The following is a 12,685-nucleotide window of genomic DNA, read 5'->3' on the forward strand; positions in this document are numbered from 1 at the left end:
CCGTCTCAAAAAAAAAAAAAGATAAAACAACAACAAAAAATTCTGTTGTTTATAAGCCACCCAGTATATGGTATTTTTGTTATAGCAGCTGAATGGACTAAGACATGTTCAATGACAAATTCATGACCTGCCTGAGAAAACCTTATTCAGTAAATGTGGGAGGGGCTGAGAAACCTGCATTTTTCTTCTTTTTTTTTTCATGTCAGACAGGTAACGTGCGGACATGGTAACAAGGTTCAAGGGTGACACATCTCACACATACGCATAAACATCCAATTGTCATGTTTAAGAACTAAAGGATCAAAACCTGCATTTTAAAAGATTCTCTTAGGCCGGGTGTGGTGGCTTGTGCCTGTCATCCCAGCACTTTGGGAGGCCGAGATGGGCAGATCACCTGAGGTCAGAAGTTCGAGACCAGCCTGGCCAACATGGCGAAACCCCATCTCTACTAAAAATACAAAAATTAGCTGAGCTTGGTGGCGTTTGCCTGTAATCCCAGCTACTCGGGAGGCTGAAGCAGGAGAATTGCTTGAACACGGGAGGCGGAGGTTGCAGTGAGCCCGGATTGCGCCACTGCACTCCAGCCTGGGTGACAGAGCAAGACTCTACCTCAAAAAAAAAAAAAAAAAATTAATGAAAGATTCTCTTAGGTTATGCACAGGCAGATTTGAGAATGGTGATTTTAGGTTAACCTGGTTGGGGTTTGTTCAGAAAGCTTGATAAGGGTCAAAGGTCAGTGTGATAAAGCAGACTTTACTTCAGCTGTTAGGAGTTTCCCTCCCTGGGATAAGGGGCAAGGGCTTGATCCACCTTGTGACCCAGAACCTCAAAACCAGCCCCTTTGTACAGAGGGACAGTCAGATGTTGGGCCAGGCTGGAAGTGTAGCTTGAACAGCATCCCCAGGGCTGAGCCCCAGGCGCAGGGCCTAGGAGGAGCTGCCAGGCCCACATCTGCAGTCAAGATTCTCACTGGGAAATTCTTACATGTTTGCAAAACGCAGCTAATGTTTCACACACCGTCTGCATGAGCAGCTGCTTTCTATTCTTGACGTGGGCCATAGGATCTCGAACCGGAGTGGACGTGTGTCCACATGTAATATAGACACACCCTCTCCTGATAAGTCTGAAGCAGGGTATGTCTGTAACTTCAGCTAAGGTAGGGCTCTGATGGTTCCCTGATCAACTGTGGAAGTCTAAATCAGGCCTTCTGTGTGTACTAGCCAGTTTCAGCAATAGGCGTGGGTGCTTTAATTTTAGACAAGAGCAATCCTAACACTTACAGCAAAGAGCCTTCCCACCAGGCTAAAAATTCCAGAAAGTTTTATATTACAGCACCAAATCCAGTGTTATGGTTGCAGTCAATTCAGGAAATAAAAAGTCTACAATTTATTTGGGTCTCTAAGACTCAGAACTCCTGGCCAAAAATGTGCCCTTTGATCTTCATCCCTTTAATCTGAAGTATTCTCTAAATGCATTTCCATTTTAATGAACAATGCCTTCTACTGGCACAATTCTCTTTATTGAAGAAACTCAGCTTGTGTTTCAGGATTCCAGTCTTTGGATTAAATTCATTGTCATATGTCAGTCCTAAAGTGTGCCAGGTTCCTACCCTCAGTGAGCTTAGTGGCAAGGAGCAAAACTCAAGGACGTATACTAACAACTGCAGCCAGCAGTGCTGTGCAGTGACTGCCTTCAAAAGGCCAGAGCCAGGAGCAGGGGGTTCTCAGAGGGTGGCCATCACTAGACATTTGAGTTGGGTCTCAAAGAGTGGCTAAGTTTTAAGAAGAGGAGAGAGGGAAAAAGAACAGTCCAGGCAGGAGGAAAGAATGGAGCAGTGCAGAGCATGCTTGCAGAGTTGTGGGTAACTCAGTGTAGCCAGGAGATAAGGCAGGGGTGATGGGTGGAGGTGATGGGACAGATGAACCTGGCCAGATAGTGGAGCCAGACTGTAGTGGACCAAACTCCCTTGGATTTGCTCAAGTAAAGAGCTGATGTACACAGTGCTTCAGAGGAATCTCACAGAAATGGTGTGGGGTAGCGCGATTGGACCTCCAGATGCTAGAGCGTGGACAGTAGCTATTCTCAGTCACTCTCTCTGGTGGCCCATGGTTTCTTGCCACTGCTTCTCTCTGCACGCTGTGTCATCTGATCACCCATAGGGCAACTCTGGCCCTGACTTAAGCCAACCTGTAGGCCAAGCATCTGTCACCACAGTCTCTTGATTCTTGGATCCAACTGGACAGAGACAATTTGATTAGCCAGTGGCCAATGGACTGTCTGTCCCTTGGTCAGGTGTCTACCCCTCGAATATCAGCTGTTCTGGTCGGGGGCAGGGTGGGTGTGTTATACAGTGAAAACATAACCTACTGTGCTCACCCTTCAATAGAGGGGATAGTGTGTGTGGAAGTTGAAAGAAAGAGGCGTGGCTGGGCAGGTCCTCCAAACAGGTCTCCTTCCATGACAGTGGGGGTCAGTGGGAACTACCACATTTTTTGAGGAGGAAAATAACATAATTAAAGCTGTAATTCTGGAAGATTACTTTCTACCATGTGAAGGATAAGACTGAAGGGGAAGGAGAAGTTGCCAACACGTATCAAACATATACCATGTACCATATATCTGACACATGTATCTACTGTGTACCTAGCCCCTATGATGCTAGATACTGTTTGCATATTACTTTTTCTAGTTTTCACAAGAGCTCATTTTATTTATGAGAAAACTGTAATCTCAGTGCCTTGGGAGGTTCAGGTGGGAGGATTACTTGAGTCCAGAAGTTTGAGACCTGCCTGGACCAAAGAAAACACACACACACACATACACAAAATTAGCTGGGTGTGGTGGTGCATGCCTGTAGTCCTAGCCCCTAGGGAGGCTGAGGTGGAAGGACGGCTTGAGTCCAGGAGTTTGAGGTTAGTGATGAGCTAAGATTGTACCACTTTATTCCACCCTGGGTGACAGAGCAACCCTGTCTCTTTAAAAAATTAATAAATAGCCCGGGTGTGGTGGCTCAAGCCTGTAATCCCAGCACTTTGGGAGGCCGAGGTGGGTGGATCGCCTGAGGTCAGGAGTTCGAAACCAGCCTGGCCCACATAGTGAAACCCCGTCTTTACTAAAAAATACAAAAAATTAGCCAGGTTGGTGGCTGGCGCCTGTAATCCCAGCTACTCGGGAGGCTGAGGCAGGGGAATCACTCGAACCGGGCAGGCAGAGGTTGCAGTGAGCTGAGATCACACGCCATTGCACTCCAGCCTGGGCAACAAGAGAGAAACTCCATCTAAAAAAAAAAAAAAATTAATAAAAAATAAAAGAAGCCAGGAGGGAAAGTGAAGTAACTTGCCCAAAGTCACACAGCTAGTTAGTCAATGGTAGAACTGTGATTTGAACGTAAAAGCTGTCCAGACTTGAAATCCACACCAAGCCTGAAATCTACCGGGATAGCCCCGTGTGCCTCTCTGCAGGTGCCTCATGTGCTGTGAGTTCGGACTGAGCTTGTCATCTTCTGCCTGTTTTCGATTCCTTTTCCATATCACCATCCTCCCAGTCACCTAAGCCCAAATCTCTCTAAATCTCAGTCTCCTTGTCTGTAGAACAGAGATAATAAACAGAGATAATGTATTCCAAAGATTGTTGTGAGAATTAACTTAGAGGATTCTCATGAAGTGCTTAGCACCATGCATGGTGCTGTGGTGTTGCCAGCTGTCCCCAACCTTTTTGGCACCAGCACCAGTTTCGTGGAAGACAATTTTTCCATAGCCTGGTGGCGGGCATGGGGGTCGGGGGAGGGTTTCGGGATGAAACCATTCCACCTCAGATCATCGGCATTAGCTTCTCATGAGGAGCCTGCAACCTAGATCCCTGGCATGCATAGTTCACAATAGGATTCGGACTCCTATGAGAATCTAAATGCCACTGCTGATCTGACAGGAGGAGGAGCTCAGGCAGTAATGCTCACCCACCCGCCGCTCACCTCCTGCTGGGCAGCCCGGTTCCTAACAGGACACGGATTGGTACCAGTCCACGACCCAAGGGTTGGGGACCCCTGGTGTCTGCAGAATTGACAGAAGGAGAAACTTATTGGCTGTGGGGAACCACAGGAGTATGACTTGGCGTTTTATTTATCTAATACAGGAGCTGGCAAACTTTTCCTAAAAAGGGCCAGATAGTAAGTATTTTTGCATTGTAGGTCATATAGTCTGTCGCAACTACTCAACTTTACCATTGTTAGGCAAAACCAGCCCTGGACAAGACATAAATGAATGAGTGTGCTGTGTTCCAAGAAAACGTTATATACAAAAACAAGCAGGGGCCGATTGGACCCAAGGGTTGTCTTTTGCCGACTCATGGTCTTTGCCCTGCCTCATCTCATGAGGGCGAGGCCATGTCTGTTTAGTTCATTGATTTTTCTCCAGGGTCTAGTGCAGTGCCTGGCCCGTAGTAGACATTCCATAAATATTTATTAAAGGAATGATTAAATGAGAGAAAGCAAACAAGCAAGAACAAAAGAAAGACTGAGAAGAGACAAAACTTTGGGATCACCTGGATATCTGTTACAGGGTTCTATGTAGGAAATAGAAACCACGCTAGAGTTTTTAAGCAAAAAAGAATATAACATGAAGAATTGCAAACTTGTTGGAAAGGCTGGAAGAGGGGGCTCTAGGCTGGGCCTCCGAGGATGGCTCTCAGAATGTGGTAAAATCAATCTGCCAGGGGAGCTATCACCTCTGCGACAATCAGGAAGGAGGTCTCAGGAAGCTGCCATTGGGACTGTTGACTGCGAGAACATCATGGCTGCAAGACAAGGCCAGAAAGTGGTCAGCAAGCCAGGAACAGTGTGAATTACTGCCACCACCGCATTTGCTAGGCAGAGGAACCTAGCCACTGCCACGTCCACAAGATTCTTGATGCCCATGAAGCTGGAGAGTGGCTATCAGTAGCTCCATGATCTTGCTTTGCAGCAGAAAGTAGCCAAAAGCTGCAAGACATTGGCCTCTGCCTTCCAAGCTTTGTGCAAATATGTCTAATTGGTGTAGCTTAACTCACAATCATGATCCTAATGAAAATAGACTCTGGGCAGTGTAGTTTTTAGCTTCCTAGACTCTGCAGCACCAGGAGGCACCCTAGAAAGATGTGGGAATGGATTCATGCAACATTTAGCATAGAATATACATTCTAGTGATTGATTGCTACAAAGTAAACTATCCCAAGGCTTAATGGCTTAAAGCCACAGTCATTTGTTTTGTTCAGAAATTTGAAATTTGGGCAGAGCTGGGTGGGTCCAGCTTGTCTCTACTTAATGATGAGTCAGCTGGGGTAGTTCAACATGGGCACCACCGTGTAAGCAAGTCCACGCACACATGGGAGCCCAAGTGGAGAGGAACCAAAGCCCCTATCAGTAGCCCCAGCTGAGCTCCTGAGGTCAACAGCTGGCATCAACGTAGCAGCATGTTGATGCAGAGCCATTGTGAAATGCAAGAGCCGTTGTGATAGCAGCTCCTCCGGCCACACCCGAGCTGCCCTAGCTGATGCCGTGTGGAACAGGGGTGAGCTGGCCTCGATGAGTCCTGCTCAGATCGCAGACTCGTGATCAAAATAAATGACTGTTTCTATTTCTGCCACTAAGTTTTGGAGTGGTTTGTTATGTAGTGAGAGATCACCAGTACGTGCAGGTTGTGCTGAATGGGAAGGAGGGAGGAGAACAGATGGGGCAATCAACAAGAAATGAAGCCGCCAAAGCCAGAGACGGGTAATGGCTGACCTGAATATAAGCTAGGTCCACCTCCCCCTGCACCCCAACATTCAGCCTTGCCAGCTTTCTAACTTGGATGCTTCCCGAAAATCAACTAAGTGTGGTTTGGGTTGTATCTGCCCAGGTAGCAGGTCAAAGCTTGGGCTGAATGCTGGAAGAGCCCTATAATCTTATAGGTACTGCTGCGTGGGGACTCTGTCTCTCCCAGAAACTGCCCCTCAGCAATTTCTGATCACGGCAGAAGATTTAGATTTTGAAATGGCAAACTGTCATGAAAAGGCAAGACTGACCTATGGTGGTTGTGATTTTTACACAGGGTTCCAGGAGAGTTCAGGTGATTTCAAACAACAGGGTTGTCACATATAGTTGTGCCAGTTGTGTACTGCACAATTCTAGGGGGCACCATTCACATTCTAGTCATTATCCTTTTGCATATTTATTACAACAATTTCCTGGCAGATGGCAGCAAAGTGTCTTGAGGCAGGGTAGCTTTTTCGATTTGCATAAAGGCGATTTATAGCAAGTGGCAGGAGGCATAGGTACAAAACTAGTATCTAATAAATCTTCAGCCAGTAGCAGCGGTTGGGGATAGAGATGGAAAGAGTGGGGACGAGTATTAGGATTAGGAAAGGTCCTTTTGCTTAACCAGAATGGGCACCGAACAGATAAGAAGTGTTGAGATTTGTGGGATTCAAAATTCAGTGTTGTGGGACCAGCAAGTTTGTAGAAGAGACAGGAATTAGTCCAACAAAGGAAACAGGTTTGCCCTGAAAGGTAGAACTCTAAGGGCTGAATTTATTTAAAAAAAAAATTTTTTTTTTTCAGAGACAGGGTCTTGCTTTATTGCCCAGGCTGGAGTGCAGTGGCACAATCACAGCTCACGGCAGCCTTGACCTCCAGGGCCCAAGTGATCCCCTCTCACCTCAGCCTCCTGAGTAGCTGGAACTATAGGTGTGTGCCACCATGCCCTACTAAATTTTTAATTTTAGTTTTTTTAGAGACGACATCTGGCTATGTTGCCCAGGCTGTTCTCAAACTCCTGACCTCAAGCAATTCTCCCACCTCATCCTCCCAAATAGCTGAGATTACAGGCATGAGACACTGTGTAAGGGCTGAATTCAATAAGTAGATAATGATCTTTGAGGCGAGATGGGGATGAAGAGAATTAATGAATATATAAGTAAAAATTTCATGATTCTAATGAGATTGGGGAGCAAGGGGTGAGGAGGAGGGAAAAGGAGGAGAAGAAGAGATATAAACATCAGCTGACATGGGCGTGCCCTGTTAAAGTGAAGGGTATCTGGTATACCTACGAATTCCTGCCTACTTTCAACCATTCTGGGTCTGAAAATCTACATTAGTCATGAACAAATATCATAATTCACAGCAATAGTGCAGCTTCTGACTGTCAAGGTGATTACATGATATCTTTTCATTCTGACTGATTGTAGATTGCAAAACCTTTACAGTTGGAACAATAGTCTCCATTTTGCATTTGATTCTGAAACAGAATCCCAGCCAAGCACAGCTTTTTGTTTTATCTGTGTATCTTCCAAGGTCTCCTTTGCCTGCATGCGTGTTGCTTTTGTTCTCGGCTTGCTGTTTTAACTATAGCTTTGCTACATTTCCATTTTTTCCCCACTATTCAAAACAAGTACTTATTTGAATTAGAGCAGAAAAATACTGAATAGAATGAAGCATGGCTTTCCCCTCTCTCATGGTGAGGTCATGGTTTAGTGGCAGCAATGACAATGACTAATGCTTTGCACTTCCATTTAGAGAACTTCAGGAAAGGGTAAACAAATATTTTCCAAAATTTGCAGGTGAGAGGAGGAAGGTGAAGTGACTTACGAAAGATTGTGCTGATTACAGTCTGATTTCTCTTCCCCTTCCCAATTATCTTACAAATTATGCTTTGGTGAATAGTCCTAGAGCTGCTCATCTTTTAAATCAAACTGAAGTCCACTGAAGTAGGAAAATTATGCATTTTGCATAAATGATGTGGACAAATTATTATTCAATTTTTAACAGGGTTTTCCTATTGCTTTCCCCTGCACAATGTAATATGGTTAATTTACCAGAAAGCATTGTTATTCATTCCCTAATTCTCTAAGCAACTGCTGCCATTTGCTTACCATTTCCTCCCTCTCTGGGAATTGACAGACCTTCCGGCTCCATTTGGGGTGGTTTGGGTTCCTGAGCAATCTCTAGAGGCTTGGCTTCCCTCCTGGTGTCTTCCAATGTTTACCCCTTGGGAGAAGTCTAAAAAAAATGAAAGGATTCACATACCTGGATTTAGTTTATGAGTGGCTTAAATGAATCCTTTTGTAAACACACACACACACACACACACACACACACACACACAAAGAGATGAAATCTCTTGCTATTTAGTGATATTTCCCCACAGTACTACGTCTATGCTTTTCATTAAAAACACTATCTGATTAATACCCATTTCATTCTCTCTTGCTTCCAATTAGCTACTCATTGATTATTACACAGTAAGCACTTGATAATTAACTAAAGGAAAACTACCCAGAACAAAACAACCAGAACACCATGCAACTGCTAGTATATACCTTCCATCATGAATGTACATATTGCACGATGATTCAAGCGAAACAGCCTGGCTAGTAAGTGGAAGAATGACAGTGGATTTGAAAATAGGAGAAAGCCTCCCACTAGCTGTTATTAAGAGAGGTAGTGAAGAGTTATTGTTATTCCAAGCTTCTTCCTAGCAATTCTTTTATTCTCATACTTTATGAAAATATGAATATGAATATATTTCAGACCATATCCTAATCGAGACACTGGAGCCAACAACCTGCTAAAACCTTCCTCTGTCCTTGAATGCTATTATCTACCACCCCCTCTATTTAGTGGCCACTAATCAGAATAAATGGTATACCTATATACTGTTAATGGGGTGGGGGGAGAGGAGAGAGAGAGACAGAGAGGGAGAGAGGAGAGAAACAGAGAGACAGTGATTGAGATTCTTGTGTGTGTGTACTTTTGGTTTTTCTTCATTGAGACCCATTTGTTGATGTCTTCCGTATTGAAAGCATGAGGTAACCCCTAATGGGGGCTAGAAATCAGAAGGAAACAAATCCAAAGGCAAGGAGCACCAGGCCCCGCTAAATACTATGTAACCTACTTCCATTTGTCTTTAAGAGAGTTCAGGCAGTACCTCTTCCAGGAAGCCTCTGCCGTACCCCCCTACTCTGAGCTAGATGTTACTACTTTGCTAACAACTGTGCTTCCATCTAAGACAGCTTATTGCAACTATTTTTATGGGTCTTTATCCTTACTAGACTGTAGATGTTAATTGTCTCTCTTTGAATTTCTGGGGCTAGGCACAGGGCCTAGCCCATAATAAGTATACAACGAAAGTTTGGAGGAGTGAATGGTAAGTCTTTACACCCATCTACAGTCATATCCACCTGCATCCCGTTGCCTTGAACAGCCCTGGAAAGGACTCCTCTCACGCCAGCTTTGGTTTCTTCCTCCCAATGTGAGCAATGTCTTCATCCTTCCTACTCCCCTTGCTGCCATCTTGGTTAAGCAGGCGGACCTGACCAGACCTCTACTTCCAGGTGGCTCTGATGGCTTTCCTCCTCCTTCTCATCCTCAAACACCCTCATCTTCTGTCTCATTCTCAGTCACTGGGCACTTTGCTGGGTGAAAAAAGGAAATCAGATGAGAGAATCCACATTAATGGGGGCTAACGTTACCTTTTCCATGTGCAATATTATGGACAACATCTTCACGCTGTGCTTCTCACACAGGGCACAGGGGCTCCCTGCGTTATGCAAGGGTGTGTCAGGGACACTACAAGCCACAGGCTGGGTAACATGGCACAACTTGATGACTTGGGAAAATAATTTTTATCTGAAGACAAAGATGGATATCTTAGGGGGTAGAATATCAACTTTTCATAAAATGACAAAGCTAAAATGAGCCTTTGAAGGCACTTTACCTAAGGCTACAGCGTGGGCAACATAGTAAGACCTTGTCTCTACAAAAAAAAAAAAAAAAGTAGCCGAATGTGGTAGCATGCACCTGTAGTCCTAGCTACTTGGGAGCCTGGGGTGGGAGGATGGCTTGAGCCCAAAATGTCGACACTGCAGTGAGCCATGATCACACCATTGCACTTTAGCCTGGATAACAGAGTGAGACCCTGTCGCCTCCCCGCACCCCCAAAAAACAAAGACTGCGGCCAGGCATGGTGGCATATGTCTATAGTCCCAGCTACTTGGGAGACTGAAGTGGGAGGATTGCTTGAGCCCAGGAATTTGAATCCAGCCTGGGCGACATAGTGAGACCCCATCTCAAAACCAAACGGAATCAAAATAAGAGTATGTATCACTTGGTGCCATTTACTTCATGCTGTCTCTCAGGTTCCAAGAGGTACAAGTTTATCCTCACTGGCATTGTGACAGTTCTGGGGAAGGGGTTGGGAAGTATCAAGGGTGTTCACTTCAGGCTATAGATTGGGACTTCAATCATATCTGGAACACTGGTGGCCACACATTCATAATGCTCAGGGCTAGCACTGTGGGCAGCATGCAGTCAGTCCCATGTGCTTAGCAGGTTCTTAGGTAAATGTGTCATTCGAAGGTAAACCATTGACCCCACTGGACAGTGGGCCTCATCTCCCTAACAGTCCATCCATCAGTCCAGCCAGCATCTGCCAGAAGCTCATCACTGTTCTAGGTGCAGGGAGAATAATGGTGAACCAATCAGGAAGTTCCTGTTCTCGGGCTCACAATCTGGCAGGGCAAACACATTAGAGGAGAGCAGTATTAAACACATTGGTGGCATTAAACAGGTTATGAGAGAGTAGTAAGCTGTATGGAGAGGAGCACAGTGTTCCGGCTGTCGAGGAAGCCGTCGTTTGTCACTGGTTACGTTTTGTTAGAATGGTCCCTGCAACACTGGAAAACCATTTATTTTTATTTTCAGTGCTCAGAATTAACTTTTAAAATAAAGGTATATTTGTCCCTCCAAAGGATTCTGAATAGTTTGCATGTTGGGAAAGAATGAGGTATGATTTAGAAGTTTATTATGTATGAGAATTTTCTGGGAATATAGGTGTATATAAATTATGAATGTCTATTTGATATTTCAAATACAGTAAAGGTGCTATTTTTCATTATTTTCTTCTCTGTAGTTATAAACTATTTTTGAGATAAAATATATATATATATATAATTTGGCAATTGCTTTAGTAATCTATACCCCCCATATCATTTTTAGAATAAAAATGTGTTTAAGCTTCCTTCCCTTGCCCCCAAACCAAAACCAGTCTCCTCCCTTCCTTCTAACAAATATTTTTGACAGCATAATTGAATTCCAACAGTATTGTATAATATATAGTGGTAAGAAGGTCAACAAAAGTCATTTAAACCTATTAAAATACCTTTCAGGAACAAACTGACCAAAGATCATTTTATTCCAATGCAACTTATTAGGAAATGCCTATCATGTGACGTTCTTTGTCCTGAGTCATGACTAATGAACAGATGACATCCCTTTTGCTGTGGGCTTTAGTACAATTCTCTTCTGCCTGTTGTTGAAAACCATACTCTTTCAAGATTCATAAAAGAACCATTCCAATTAATATAGTATACATTCTTAAGACTCCTGGGGAAATTGCAGATAACATTTTGCCACACTAATGCTACTATAAAATCCTCTGGTGCCAACACTTAGCCACAGGAGGATTCCTATCTTTCTCAAAGCAGGTAAACACCTTCTGGTGCTTGTAAGGAAATCTTCAACAGTGTGGCTGTGTTTGAGGGATTATATACACTCTTAACTTTTCTCACGGAAATGCCTGGTTCCCCATACATCTTTCTGTGTCACGACTATGGCAGAGCCAAATGCATCATTTGTCTCTATCTACCCTGATGTTCTAAAGCATGGGACCCTCTGTCTCCTAGGCTCTCTAATCCTCCCAGCCCGTGAACTGATCATCGGAGGAGATCAGGAGCTGCAGAGAATGGAGTGAACAGAAACCCTTTAGTCGCAGGTTACAGTGTCTGAACTTTACAAATGGTCTTCTCCGACAGGTTTGTTATTTGATTTTTTTTTTTTTTTTTTGAGAGAGAGTCTCGCTCTGTTGCCAGGCTGGAGTGCAGTGGCGCGATCTTGGCTCACTGTAACTTCTGCCTCCCAGATTCAAGTGATTCTCCTGCCTCAGCCTCCCGAGTAGCTGGGATTACAGGCGCATGCCACTACGCCCGGCTAATTTTTGTATTTTTAGTAGACGCAGGGTTTCACTATGTTGGCCGGGATGGTCTTGATCTCTCGACCTCGTGATCCACCCGCCTTGGCCTTCCAAAGTCCTGGGATTATAGGCGTGAGCCACCGCATCTGGCCTGTTGTTTGATTTTTAAAAAGTAAAAAGAGGTTGGCGCAGTGGCTCACGTCTGTAATCCCAACACTTTGGGAGGCCAACGCAGGAGGATTGCTTGAACTCAGGAGTTCAAGACCAGCTTGCTGCAACATGGCAAGGCCCTATCTCTACAAAAAATAATCATAATAAAGATTAGCTAGTGTGTTTGGGAGGATCGCTTGAGACCGGGAGGTTGAGGCTGCAGTGAACCGTGTTTGCACTACTGCACTCCAGCCTGGGTGACAGAGCAAGACCCTGTCTTAAAAAAGAAGTAAAAAGTAATAGTTTATTAGGAAGGCTCCCTCTCCAGCAGAGGAGTGCTAGATGCCAGCTTTCCTAAGGTGACAAAGCAAATACTTATTTACTGCCAGGTTACTGAAGACAAAAAATTACTCACCATCACCCTGACATTAAGGCGATACTTTTCTTTCTTAACAGGAGAACTTTCTGGTCAGCAAATTCCGCTTCCTCACCCTAAGCATGTACAACTTATGAGGAAGAGAGGCTTCTTGGGAGGTGTGGGGACTCTCTGGAAT

The 12,685-nt window shown here is 44.5% G+C and overlaps 1 non-coding gene across 1 annotated transcript; it reads right to left on the reverse strand.

Annotated features, from left to right (window-relative positions):
* Nucleotides 1–200: 200 nt before the first annotated feature.
* On the reverse strand, nucleotides 201–301 carry LOC129039800 (small nucleolar RNA U13). Its single transcript, XR_008503498.1, has one exon. It is a non-coding gene; the product is annotated as a small nucleolar RNA U13 (small nucleolar RNA).
* Between the last annotated feature and the right edge of the window lie 12,384 nt (nucleotides 302–12,685).

The sequence above is a fragment of the Pongo pygmaeus genome, chromosome 5 (genome assembly GCF_028885625.2).
Source record: "Pongo pygmaeus isolate AG05252 chromosome 5, NHGRI_mPonPyg2-v2.0_pri, whole genome shotgun sequence".
NCBI classification, from domain to species: Eukaryota; Metazoa; Chordata; class Mammalia; order Primates; family Hominidae; genus Pongo; species Pongo pygmaeus.